General features: G+C 40.5%; 1 protein-coding gene across 3 annotated transcripts in view; it reads left to right on the forward strand.

Moving 5' to 3' along the window:
- The first annotated feature begins 534 nt into the window (after positions 1-534).
- LOC126249546 (uncharacterized) overlaps positions 535-14,455 on the forward strand; it is a 121,484-nt gene continuing 107,563 nt past the window's right edge. For all 3 annotated transcript variants that reach the window (XR_007545608.1, XR_007545609.1, XM_049951210.1), the window contains exon 1: positions 535-607. The gene's annotated coding sequence lies outside the window, so the exon portion shown is untranslated. The remainder of the gene's footprint in view (positions 608-14,455) is intronic.

The following is a 14,455-nucleotide window of genomic DNA, read 5'->3' on the forward strand; positions in this document are numbered from 1 at the left end:
CTTAAAGGATCGCATTCATGTAAACGACGACGACAATTTAGTCAATGGAATAAACATTGCTGTTCCTGCTCGCCCTTTATCAGAAATTCGGAACATCTTGAGTACGGGTAGCTATTAGACGCGTTTTCGAAAGGCGAAATTAATCGAATAATTTGTCGAAAATTTAATACTGAAAATGACGCTGCACGAACAATAACGGATCATTTAATACGAAAAAATATTTCGGAACCCTCCATTTCACGTTAAACGTTTTTCACGCTGTTACTCTGTCATTAGACGTCTGCATTTGTAAGTTTGCGCCACCACAGACTCCAGTTACAAATTAAATTGCAATTCTCCCACACCACACGAGCAACGATTGCGTCTGCGCTTCTAGTAACAATAAAACAAGGAAAACTTAGTGCCGGTGTCCGTAGTGAAGACACGCGATTGGTCGCGCAGATTTTGTTTAAGCAGAGGTTGTGCGCATGCGCTGCCGAGGGTGCGCCCGGCGGGCAAGCCTAGAAATAGGCGGCGGCAGCGCCGGAGTGCCCACTTTGAGCCGCCGATCCGCAGCCGTTGCTTCGTCTCCAGCCACCAGCTCTTCTGCTGTCTTCTGCTAGTGCCGGTAAGTGTCGCGCAGCCACCATCCATCCTTCCCTCATCCTGCCAACATTTATCCGCCGCTTGCGCATTCTCCGACTAGTAACTGTGAGAAATTGCATTATTTTCCAAAGTAAATGACAAAAATGTTACGTTGCGCACGATATTGCGCGCATGCGAAATAAGTCAATTCTACTATTGTATTCCGATTCTCTGGTTACCAGAAGGCCCAGGGGAGCGATTTTGGCCGTTTTCTTGTGGTTACATATCTTCAGCTTCACAGTTTCCAGAAGAAGTAAATTGCTTCTAAAAGAAGAAGAAGGAAATCTCTGTAGGTAAAATTCGAAAAAATTCTCAGGATAAGGGAAAATAGAAACCAGGATGAGGCATAGTTGTCGTTATTTGATGGAAAGATCGGGGAATGCAGAATATCGTGGCAAACATGCGTTAACGAGCGCCAAACTTGTTGCACCGGTACACGTTCCGAGTATCCGACAGCGACACGAATCAGATTTTACCTGTTTTACGTGTCGTTAATTTGGTAGCAAAGAAATTAACCGAAAATATCTCAGTACAAATTGCAATATTTGCTCTTTTCTGAGAAAATTACTTAAGGTTTTTGTGCACATTCCTCGTTTTATGTCATTGCCTAATTACTGCCACTGTTTGTAGCGGAAGTTCTTTAAAACGAAATATCTTGTAGGTTAGACGGCAATATTTCGTAAATTTTGCTCCAAGAGCCACGAAAATAAGTCATTTTCATAACTACGCCTCATTCAGTTAACGTCAAGTGTCGTTTCTATGCAGAATTTTAAAATCTGAAACTTTAGGATAAAATAATCTGAACTCATCATATTTTGTACAGTATCCTGCAGTGTAATATTTCAATATTTCTGAATATTACAGCAAAAGAGCTTCAAAGCTTGTTGAAAAAGCTGCGGATGGATGCAGCAAAGTCTCCATAAGATGTTTCAATCCTGAATGAATTATTCTTCAATTTCTTTCAAAAGTTTTCACTTATCAGTGCAGTAGGTGGCAAATCTTTTCATATTTAAAATGTAGATAGATGGTTTTAACGCGAACTCGATAGTAATTAACAGAAAATTCATTGTACTTGAACTGTATAGGATATCTCGCATATCGACAAACTTTATTACTTTAGCGTATTATACCTTAAAGCAGTCCTCTAGTTATAACCCAGAAAAATTGGCATCTATCAGCCACCTTATATGAAATGATGTCTCTGAACATAGAGCGACATTTCCAGTGCTGGATTTGAGATTATGGCGCAAAGATTAAGACACTTGACTAATTCATTAGAGGGAACTCAAACTCCAGACTGTTTAGGTTTCCCGTGATTTTCAGTACGTGCTGACGGCTTATACCTCTGTCTGAATGTCTATGCTGTCTCTGTTGGTATTTATCGTTAATCAAGGCGACTACTGTTGCTTCTTACGGACCGGCTTGGTTTCTAATTCTGGACATTGCGTTGTTGTTTGACAAGATTCTATCCGAATTACCACTCAGAGTAGAATTATGTAGTAACTGAGAAAATACCATCGTTCTCACGAACAACAATGAATTTCTATATATAGTGATCAGGTATGTTACCGCCAGTAAGGCTTAAGTTTAGGAGGTAGCTCGAAGACAGCAGTGTTGTACAATTATATGAAAAGTAGCGCAAAATGTAATACTCCAAGTGGAAATATAGTGAGTTTCCACAGTGGTAAACGAGTCTTTCAGGAATGTTGCGATACCACGGAAATATCCAAATAATGAACCTCAACCCGCAGACGCCAATGCCGAACATCTACAGCCACAGTGCACGATAAGGACGAAGGTTCACAGACACATCACCCAGAGCACAATGTGTGTCCGTAAGCATCTAAGTTAATAAATGCAGGCGCAATGTGAAAACAAATTGTAGACGTTGTTTCTGTCAGGAAGGGTAAATGGAGGGCATGGGCGTGATTGCAGTGACCTACAATGTCACACATTGCATCAGACGCTCACTATCACCGAAGCTGAAGAGACTGGGAACGCTAGGGAGGCAGTACAACCTATTGTCGCAGTGGTAAGCTGAAGAACTCCACCGAATTCTGAAGCGTAACGTACGAACAACTACCAAACATCATCAACTGTTGTAGACTAAAAGTCTGAAGGAAACTGGAATAATTTCTTAACCACCCAACTGAAAACTACTACTATAAAAACAATGAAATTGGCTTGTTCTGCACATTTCCATTCACCAATGAGTTATGCAATCATTTTCTGTGGACATTTCAGTTACAGGCATTGTAATTACAGAATAGAAAAGCATGTTTTAAGAATTATATCTAGTGTTCATTCGAAATCATGCAGTTATCTCTTCAAAAAACAGAGTATTTTGAAAATTATTTTACAACACATATATCATCAATATCTTTTGTTATTACTAATGTTTCTATTTCAATAAAAATAATGAAAAGCATGAGTATAATACTAGGACCAAAAACAACCTCTATTAAGACCTGAGTGATTAACATTAGTACAGAGGTAAGTCAGATACATGACTGCTCATCTATTCAACAATCTATCTAATCACTTTAAATGTCATAGAAGTAATGTAGTGTAGTTTAAAACGGAATTAAAGATCTTTCTGAACTTTGTGCTCCATTGAAGTGTATCTTCACAGAAACTCTCAAATTAAATATTTTAGGTTCATGTATAATTAGAACTGTAATGTTATTTTACTGTTTTGCGCTTAAATTAAGTTAAATGCACATCTTCGACTTTTTTCGCATCTCATCCTTCTCCATGAGATTCATGGAATATGATTAACGTAACATAAAGTAATGGAATGTGTCACATGTGTACAGAATACACTCAACCAGAAGCTCGCTAACGACTGTCTACCACGCTTCTAAATGAAAGGAAACAAATTATGCCTGCAGCTTATCAATCAGTGGTCAAAAATCTTCGCCGATTATTGAAACCCGTAATAGTAACAAAAGGAGGACCTACAAGCTATGAGTTACACGGTTGGAGCCTTTGGAAAGTACAGCAATCTGTGTCCAAAGACTTGCAGCCGTATAGCGTGAAATGACGAGGTGTTAACTACTCCAGCAAGTTGCTGACTTTGGATGAGATCCATTACCTTATACATACGAGGGTTGCTGAAGGTGTGGCGCGTAGTCTGCATTAATTATCCTCATCAGCATTGCACAATATCTACCGTAAGAGTGTAATGGAAGTAACTTTCCTGTATGGAATGAGCAGAAACCTAGCTGTTAGCGAGTGCCTGCGGTTATCACCTTAAACTGACGGCAGCGGAGGGTATTGTGACACTTTTCAGACTTTCGCCTCTAGCCAGCTCTGTAATAGAAGTTTAATACATTTTATTATTTCATATTCAAATGACAGCAATAATTTTTTACAAGTAAAATGCGTTTAAAAATTGAAGCTACTAGAAATTAACACAAACGTCCATTTTCAAGACAGGTAAAATTGTTAAGACATTAACGAAACTCAGTTAATTTGCAAATATCCCATGTTACATAGTAAAAGACCTTCTATTGCAAGCGACAAGATGGCGCACGATCGATGATGCATGGCTTTCCGTCCAAACGCTATATAACAAGTTTTGAAAATGTATAGAATTTTACTTGCATTAATATTCTGTAACTGAAGAATTAAAAATATATTCCAATGTATTATACAGCACTGAAATGTGCATTTACAGATGCTGCACATAATACACCCTCATATCTAGTAACAGCAAGAACTGTAGAAAATGGCGGAAGCTGCTTATGGCGTACTACAGTGCACATTCCTTCATTTGATACTAAAATCAGTCACTAGAGTGGACTGTCCTGTACAAGCCCTCTACCTCCCATACAATCATACGAGAAGGTTCCTTACACTCGCTCCGGTGCGAACCCCGTCACTAATGGCTATACGACCCACCTCTCAAACGTAATCAGATCAGAAAGCGTTCGCTGCCGGTTCTTAAATTCTTTTGCGTCGACAGTCAGCGCACAGGCTACCCTCGCAATAAAAAATTTCGTTTTCTTTAGCCTCAGGAAAAGTAATTCCCATCAAGCAGACTTCGAGAATTTGATTTCCGTGTTCTGACTGTAGCGTATCAAGACTGAGAATGCTTATTTCATATTTCTATTTCTTTACTTCTCTTAACGTCTCTGAAAACTGCCTTATTAACAAAGGATGGATAAAATGAGATCCAGTTTCTATTTGTTTCAAAATTCCACATCGTATTCCACTGAATAAACTTTCGTTAAAGCCTCACGAAGACTTTACGTCTCTCTGTTCCGCTTTATCGTCTGTGTCATTTTGAGTCTAGCGGTAACGGTACGCGTTGATCTCGGGTATGTAACCTGTGAAATTACGATATATTTTTAAAACCTACTGAGTTCCAACATTTTCACAAGCACTGTAAAATCTGAAAATAATTTCTGATCTTCAGTTTCTGTTAGGTTTCAGTTTCATGTTGATAGAAAAATTACACAGAACTGAACACTGGTTAGATTTCAGGAGAACAAGTGGAGAAACCACCTGTAGCCACATTGCTGGAACGAACTTAAAATTCTCTAATAGTGATTTAGACATTCCACGTCAACTCAGACAGGTCACCGGGATCTGAACGGTGCTCTTGCTGAAAGCAAATCCAGATTATTAATCGCAGACCGACGTAAGCTTGATCCACGGAATGTAAGCATCTCCATATCTTGTCACAAGTATCTCTCTTTTTATAATGAAGAAAGACAGATACTTTCTGGAACACTTTCTTAGGTTTATTTGGGTTACCCATTTCGACCTTTACCACAGGTCGTCTTTAGATGAAAATCTAATGGTTGCGAATGGCAGTAAACCGGTAATCCGGATAAACATAAAAAGTGACCCAGACGGTGTCTGACTTTCTTCATGATGTTAAAAGTGGTCACTGTTCTTCACACGTCACGTCTTTAATTATGAACATTCTATTTATTGCGTTATCGGGAATGAAACGGATAGTGGTGCGAACTGAATGGTTTGACGCAGTTTGTGAGGCAGCAGCTCGGGCATAATTTCTTACTGGAAAGTTGACGCAAACATTTTTGCCCCTGGCGCTGATTCTGTTGAAAAGAAATTACGCGGCACTCTTCTGAAGATAGCTTTGGGCGATCAATCTTCCACAGGTCCTCCTGTAAGACTACGCTATGCCCTCCTTAATCATTTTAATAAACGTTTCATCTGTTCATAGACAGGTTTGTGATTATGCTAAATTTGAATTATTATCTTGTGTATGGTGTAGTCTGACAGTATGTCACGACTAGGAGAAACTTTCTGGACCTGGCGTAGATACAGCGTTGTTACCAGAGAAATTAAAGTTTTTTTTATAATGGTACATGTTGCACAAAAAGGTTAAGACAGGTGTTCCCTGGATCTGTTTTAGCAACTTTTATGAATAAGTGGTCAACAACTTCGTTACCAATCACCGCACTATGTGATTTCATCCAAGTAATGTTAAAAGATGTGTCTTTTTCTCCCATCGATACCAGTACGCCAACGATCTTACATGCTAAAGCGTTTTATATCTACCTGGCGCTAACGTTTTTCATAATCGTGAAAGCAGATAGTGAATCGCTTAATGACACGTATGAAGATGTTGCCACCAGCAAGAGGAAACGTAATATGACCGTCGCTAGCTTGGATAAATCAATCGTCTGCAAACTTAGAGTGTAGAATGTGCTGCCAATATTCAATGCTTCTGGTGCCATCAGTGTAGATATAGACTGTCTCGGGATTATGTCTTAAAACTGCAACAAATTTGTATTATTTAATTGGGTACCTTGCGCAGAAGGAATGCCATTTACTACCTTCACCTAGAAGAATTGTAGTGGGTATGAAGCGTTAAAACTGCGTAGTCAAGATAGCCTGATAATCTTGTTGAAAACAATCTACATGTTTGAGAACTCTTGTACTGATGGAGGATGTTTCAGTAACGCAGCGAGTCCAATCAAGCATTGTGTGAGTAAATTTGAAGCAATCGCTTGAAAATTGTAGTAACCGGTTTGAGATTTTTTCGCAAGGAAACTGATAGTGAGTTACCTCTGCGTGGACGGCTTGGAAGCTCCTGTTCTTCAACTAATAGTGCATTGGCTGACGCGTAGCGAATTGCTCCCACGCAGACTCCCAGCGCAAAGTATTGGCATTTGTTAATTTTGACACGGCAGCTGTCTGTCGCAGATGCGTGGGTACCTCTCCTGCAATCAATAATTGGGCGTACCATTCCCGGTAAGGCTGCAGGGCTGTGCGGACGCTCAATCCTCAATAAATTTTCATTATAAATTTGATAAGCCCTAATACTTCTGACCAATATGATTTATATGCGCCTTCCAGATTATGTTTCTTTCGCTGAGGAGCCTCAGACAAGCAATCTCCATATACATAGATACATCGATGTCTACATATTGCAGAACTCCCATCTTCTCCAGGACTGTGTTATGTACGTCCCTAATGTAAGTGTTGTAGAAGAGGGCTGACGAAATTGAACCTTGCACAACTCCATACTCGTCTCTCGGTCCTATTATACGTCATTCTTGCATTGGATTCCGCATAATGGGCACTCATTGCGTCAATGGTTGAGCAACTTTTTTTACGTTTTGTCTGTCCCTATTCCTGCTGCTTCTACAACTTTATCATCTCCCAAAAATTCTGAATGCTGATCTCCCTCTGTACGTCGCAAACGCCTAAAGTCTAGGTAACCCTTCCAACTCTGACGTGCTTTCAAATGCATTTCTTTCATCCTGCAGATACAGTTTTGTGATACTCTATGTTGTAATAACGCATGCCCGGCAGTAAGCTGTCTGTATGTGACAATGGAACCTAACAATTTCTTCACTGGTCCGGAGTCCAAGACATGCAACGCATATACCGTGAGGTAGTATGAAGAAACAGTCCGGCATTCTCCAAAACGGTGAACTTGAGACAGCCACAGCTTCACTTCCTTTTCCTCATTTTTTTCTCTTCCTACAACTTCTTCATCAATCCATTGTGTTATATCTCCATTTTCTCCGTCCACTTCTTCCCTGATGTTTATTCTTTTGAGACTTGTTCAGTGTTGTTCTTTCTAATGTTATTTCCGAATTTATTCTGTCCTTAATTTCTTCTTGTGAGATTTTCTGCTATTCTAAGTTTTATTACGGTTCTTACACCCAACTGATCTTTAATTTACTTGGACTACGATGCTGAAAGTTTTCTGTGTGAGTCTGGTTTTATCCATCCCACATTGACGTTCGTAGAATTGTAGACGTCATTTCGTAAATTTATCTGTGATGTAGCCTATTTCTTTCATGGAGTTCCTTTTTAGTCCTTACAGACTGACAGTGCACTTTTCTTTTGGACGACATAAGCCCATCAAGACGTCAGCATCAAGGTTAAAAAACGAATGCTGTAATTTTAATAAAGTTTATTAGACCATTTACTACAAAGACGGGGTTTAGATTTACACGTATTACAAAAAGTAACTGCCTGTTTAGTTGGTTTTCTAGCTGCACTGCACCCGAATGTTATTGTGTCCGTCTGGTAACGTTCAGAACAATATCTACGCACTTTATGCGTCTTTCTTTCCTTTGTATGCAACTCGCGTTCGCTTCTTCTTCTAGCGACGCTAACTGTTGTTTCTTCATGTGAATGCCGCCTGAACGGATCTGCCATCTATTCCCGAAATATTGCGAATAATATTTTCTGCTCCGTCACGTCTTGGAATAGACAGGGTGACAATTATTGAACTACAATGAAGCGCCAAAAAAGGTGGTATGGGCGTGCGTATTCAGATAGAGAGATATGAAACAGGCAGAATACGGCGCAGCTGCCGGCAACGCCTATGTAAGGCAACAAGTGTCTGGCGCAGTTGTTAGATCGGTTACTGCTGCTACAATGGCAGGTTATCAAGAGTTAAGTGAGTTTTAATGTGTTATTATAACCGGCGCACGAGCGATGGGACACAGCATCTCAGAAGTAGCGATGAAGTGGGGATTTTCCCGTACGACCATTTCACGAGTGTACAGTGAATATCAGGAACCCGGTAAAACATCAATTCTGCGACATCGCTGCGGCCGGAAAAAGATCCTGCAAGAACGGGGCCAACAATGACAGAAGAGAATCGTAGAACGTTATAGAAGTGCATGCTTTCCGCAAATAGCTGCAGATTTCAATGCTGGGTCATCAACAAGTGTCAGCATGCGAACCATTCAACGGGACATCATCGATATGGGCTTTCGGAGCCGAAGGACCACCTCGTGTACCCTTGATGACTGCACACCACAAATCCTTACGCCTCACCCGTGCCCGTCAACACTGACATTGTACTGTTGATGACTGGAAACATGTTGCCTGGTCGGACGAGTATCGTTTCAAATTTTATCGAGCGGAGGGACGTGTACTGATATGAAAACGACCTCATGAATCCATTGACCTTGCATGTCGGCAGGGGACTGTTCAAGCTGGTGGAGGCTCTGTAATGGTGTGGGGCGTGTGTAGCTAGAGTGATATGGGACCCCTGATACGTCTAGATACGGCTATGACTGGTGACATCTATGTGAGAATCCTGTCTGATCAGCTGCATTCACTCATGTCCATTATGCATTCCGACGGACTTAGGCAATTCCAGCAAGACAATGCGACACTCCAACGTCCAGAATTTCTACAGAGTGCCTCCAGGAACACTCTTCTGAGTTTAAACACTTCCGCTGGCTACCAAACTTGCCAGACATGAACATTATTGAGCACATCTGGGATGCCTTGCGACGTGCTGTTCAAAAGAGATCTCCACCCCGTTGTATTCTTGCGAATTTATGGACAGCCCTTAAAGATTTATGGTGCCAATTCCCTCTAGCACTACTTCAGACATTAGTCGAATCCATGCCACGTCGTTTTACGGCACTTCTGCGTGCTCACGGGGGTCCTACACGATATTAGGCAGCTATACCAGTTTCTTTGGCTCTTCAGTGTATATGAAATAAAATCGTCATAACGTCTGAACGGTTTGCGTTAGGACGTTCAAACTGCACGGTTGGCCACGGGGCGTGATGGGAATTAGTATGGTTTGGTTTAGCGACGAAACCCAATTTCATTTGGATGGGTTCCTCAATAAGCAAAATTGGCACACTTGGGGGACTGAGAATCGGCATTTCACGAAGGAGAAGTCTCTTCAGCCTCAGAGGGTGAAGGTGTGGTGTGCAATTTCCAGTCACGGAATAATCGGTGCGATATTCCTTGATGGCACGGTGACTACCCAACAGTACGTGAAGATTTTGGATGATGATTTCATCCCCATTATCCGAAGTGACCCTGATTTCGACAAGATGTGGTTCATGCATGACGGAGCTCGACCCAATCGAAGCTGGAGAGTGTTTTATGTCTTGGAGGAGCATTTTGAGGGCCGTATTTTGGCTCTGGGGTACCCAGGGATTACTGACATGGGCCTCGATTGTCCGCCATATTATCAGATCTGAATACATGCAACTCCTTCTTGTGGGGATATATTATAGACTGGAATGGCCACAGAACCATTGCCTAGCTGACTACAGCCATTCAGGAGGTCATCGACTGCATCTATGTACCGACAGTTCAGCGGGTCACGCAGAATTTCGCTATCCGTCTGCGCCACATCATCACTAATGGTGACAGGCATATTGAACATGTCATAACGTAAATCGGAATATCTGTAGAGACGTTTACATGTTGAATAAAGTGTGTACAGACCGTAGTTAGTAAATAATTTTTTTTCATATAGTTCAATAATTGTCACCCAGTATATAACGCATTCACAACAGCGGTGTTAAAAAAAAATAAAAGAAAAATGATTGAATGCTAACTTTCGATACCATTTCACTGTTTTCTCAATGGATTGCTATATGCACTCACCTGATTGGAAAAATCGAATAGTAGTTTTTCACTTATTACATTCAGTAACGTTTTTGATGTTCGATAAAAGACTCTATTGGTAGTTACGTTTTCCATTTCATTTAAATGTTTGGTCGAAAGAGCCAAAACGACTCCTTTGTCTTTTAATTTCAGGACACTACTTCTTTGGCTATTTTCTTTTGCATTCAATTCTCTGCGTTTCAGTTTGGTCGTTACAGTTTCTTTGGGAATTCTATTGCGATTTACTCGAAGCTTACAGACGAAATGAGTATTCTTTGTTATGAGTTTGCTTGCCAAATCTACACTGGCATACGAATTATCGGTACATAATGTACATTTATTGAATACATCTTGACACAAATTCTACACAACATTCGTTGGTGTGATAGTTTCTTTATCAAATACTTTGTCAGTGTATATTCTAAAACTGTAGCAGTATCCATTGTCGCAGGGCAGTTTAAATATTTTAATTTCATACATGTATCTCCTGTGTTTCTAGTATTTTGCCTGAACATAATACGTCTTCGGAATGGTATTACACACTCGTCGATACATAGTATTTCGGCAGGATCATAATATTGTTTTAAAATTTCAGTTCATTTCGTCGATAATGAAATGAACTTCTGAGATTCGTTCTGAAGCACAAACTTTCGTGCTGTGTGCAAAATTCAGCGCTCTCAGCAGAATTTCGAAATAATTTCTACTCATTACCTTTCGCGGTAATGGTTATTCAAACAGTGGGTCTTGGGACCAGTGGAAATGTATGGATCGACGTTTCACCAATCCCAGCCACAAAATCAGTCCATTTCATCCTTGTTTGTTGGCACACGCTGCTATTGCCGTTTGTGTAGCCTCTATATTGTTAGTTCACTGATGTATTCAAATATTTCATCTGTGACAAAAAGTCCACAAAAATCTTAGACTTTGTTACAATGTTGCACATTTTCATCACTCATTTTGGCAACGTGGGCGCTCGTAAAATGCACAATGTTCGGCTGCTGTCTCCTGGATCAAACCACGCATTGTGAACACTTACTGAACCATCAGACGAATTATCACTGTCGCATGATGGCAGTCACATTACATGGCGACGTTTATGTGGTACAAATAACGCAGTTGATGACTCACTCCCTTCTCCTCGTGACATGTTTGCTTCAATTGGCAACAACGCTTTTTGAAAATAATCGCTGTGAAACTAGGCACTTCTTACACCTCAATTGCTTTCTCAGAATGGTCGTCTCTTGGCGGTTGTCTTCTTAGCATACCACGCCCGTTTATACAACTCAGCAACCGTCAAGTGGTGTGCTTATATTTTATTTACTTACCTAGGTCGGCGGCAATTGCCGAGCGAATTTGTTCAGGGTAACGCCTGTATGTTAGGTGGCAAACACGGCGTGTACGTCGGATGGGTTGCTGCTACTGCAGGCGCATCATTACGCGCCCGTTTCTGCGCTAACTCAACACACGGCAAGCAGTCGCCGGCACTTAGGACTGCCGCCTCAACGGAAAGCCAGTAAAATCGGCTCCGCGCTCAACGTGTTAATCAGGTGTTTGTAATGTTTTAGAGGGTTATCACACTTCACTGTCACAACGAGTCAGCATCTCTACGGGTGTATAATATCTAAACGCACCACAACACATACACCCCTACTATTAGAACTAACCTAAGCGTACTAGCTGCGCAATGGGAAGCTGAGTCACAGTTGGTTTGATGCAATGGAGCTCCATCAAGCGACTGAGGATCGGAAGATTAGTTGCAATATTTTAAGACTAAGGAATTCCACATTGTATGAGCAGATGAGGTGGCATCGTGTAAACCAGTGTAAGAAAATCAATGTTCTTTCACGAGTTTGTAATTAGAGAACAGCTCGTGGTATTGTTCCCAGTACTGGAATTTCTTCTGTTTCCCTGAACTCAGGTAAATGGTCAAAATGTGAGAAAAATATCAGCTGCTCCTGCTGTTCCAACGTTGACTCACACGAAAATTTAGGGCTGCTCCAGTCAGTACTGATTAATCAGTGGTTCTTAATCATCATATATCGAGAAATGGGAACTTCAGGAAGGTACTAGTGAAGATAGGGTACGAACAGTTACTCGATGACATCTAGCCTTCGCAGAAGAAATCACAGTAGCACTGGGCTGAATGTGGTTCGAATCATCATCCGGACAGACAGGTTTACGTCTACCGTAGTTTCCTTAAATCGATGAAGTGGAATTTCGGAATGATGCGTTTGATAAGGACACGGACGATTGGATTCCCCATTCGAACTTTATGGTCCATCTCTAATAACCTTGTCGTCCACTGTATGCTAAATCCTAATCAATATTTTTCATTTTGTTACACATTAATGATCCATTACCTTCCATTTCTTGATGAAGCGTTGGAATAATCATTCTTATATGCCCCAGGAAGCGCTTTTATTAATGTAATATTTAGGAAATTCAAGAATAGTCGTAGCCAGCGTCGTGAAAACAGATTATTGGAATTTTCTAAGTAGGTTTCTTTGTAATATTAAGCGTACTTCTGCAAGTGACTGCTGGCTGACAATTTGAGGCGTTTCTGTTACAGTCTTCCGCGAGCTAAACAAGACTGCGAATGTTCGCGGTGCATTTCCATATCCCTTGCTAGTTGAACAAAATACGGATCCCAAATACGTAATCAGTGTTCCAGTATAGCCCGTACAAGTGTCTTAAAAGTACCGAAGAAAAACTAGTTTCCCAACACCCTACCAACAATTCTACGAACGCCATTTTAACTATAGGATAAGGTGCAAAAAATTTCTAGGACATTTGCCACGTATTCGCAAATACTGACTTTATACCTACCTTATTTGTGATACACACACAGAAAATTGTACTCTGTTTGCTGAATTATTCATTATTGACACACTTGTTATCAAGAGATAATTAGTAAACAGTCAGTATAATACTAAAATATGACACGCTCTATTCCAAAACATGATACAGTTCATTCTTAAAAGTGATTTACTGTCGCCTATTGTCTAGCCACCAGCCAAGCAACGGTGTAACGCGGGTTGCCGCCACACCCATGCGCCAGCAACATATCTGAAAGAGACGACACCCCGAACAGTAAACTCATTGCTGAAAAAGAGCTAGACCGAAATCAGGAGAGCCAGAAAAGCCATTACTGTGGCCAATTCTGTGGCAAGTACACAAAAAATAAACGAATCTGAGAATGCTGATTCTGTTTCTGACATATCTTTGAAGAGTGACAACAGCATGGATGATACCGATCCCTTTGACGAATCCGCACCAGGTACTATTGTAATGACTGAGCCTGCACATGTAAGTGGAGGAGACTGTGCCTTGGCTAAATTGCGAGGAGGAAAGAGGGATTCATACAGCAACAGATATGTCTGCACCGTACAAAAAGTACTGGAAAATGACCTAGAACCTATGGGTCTAGACTCTGGGGATAAGGACAAAATAGTTTTCACATTAAATGAAAAAGACATTTCTCTTATTAATAAGAGGGACGTGATAGAGAAATTGCCAATTCCTCGTTTGCTACGGGGGTGGGAAATATCAAACGAGAAATTTGCTTCGTGTCTGACGGTCCTGCTGATGTTCATGAAAAAAAAACAAGACATTGATTCTCTTCTTCCCTCTGACGTACGTTTCAGCCATAAATAGCCTATAAACATTCCCAAAGAAAAATCCAGGTTACACCTATGTATCGTTTTGTGTGTTCCTTAACTCATTTTTAAGACCTTGATCTTCTATCGTCAGTTTGCATAGCAATATCACATGTGTATCATACTCTGAACCGGCCCTATCATATCTAAGAATTTCATTCCAAAAAATGGTACACAATTTTTATTTTTTCTAGTATACATATTAAATAGGTCATTTTAAAGCAAGTAATACATTCTAACATTTACAACTTTCTCCTAACAATTACTCTTTTTCTTTCAAAAATATAGACAAATTTTGGGATTTTTTAAAA

This window comes from Schistocerca nitens, chromosome 3 (genome assembly GCF_023898315.1).
Source record: "Schistocerca nitens isolate TAMUIC-IGC-003100 chromosome 3, iqSchNite1.1, whole genome shotgun sequence".
Lineage (NCBI taxonomy): Eukaryota > Metazoa > Arthropoda > Insecta > Orthoptera > Acrididae > Schistocerca > Schistocerca nitens.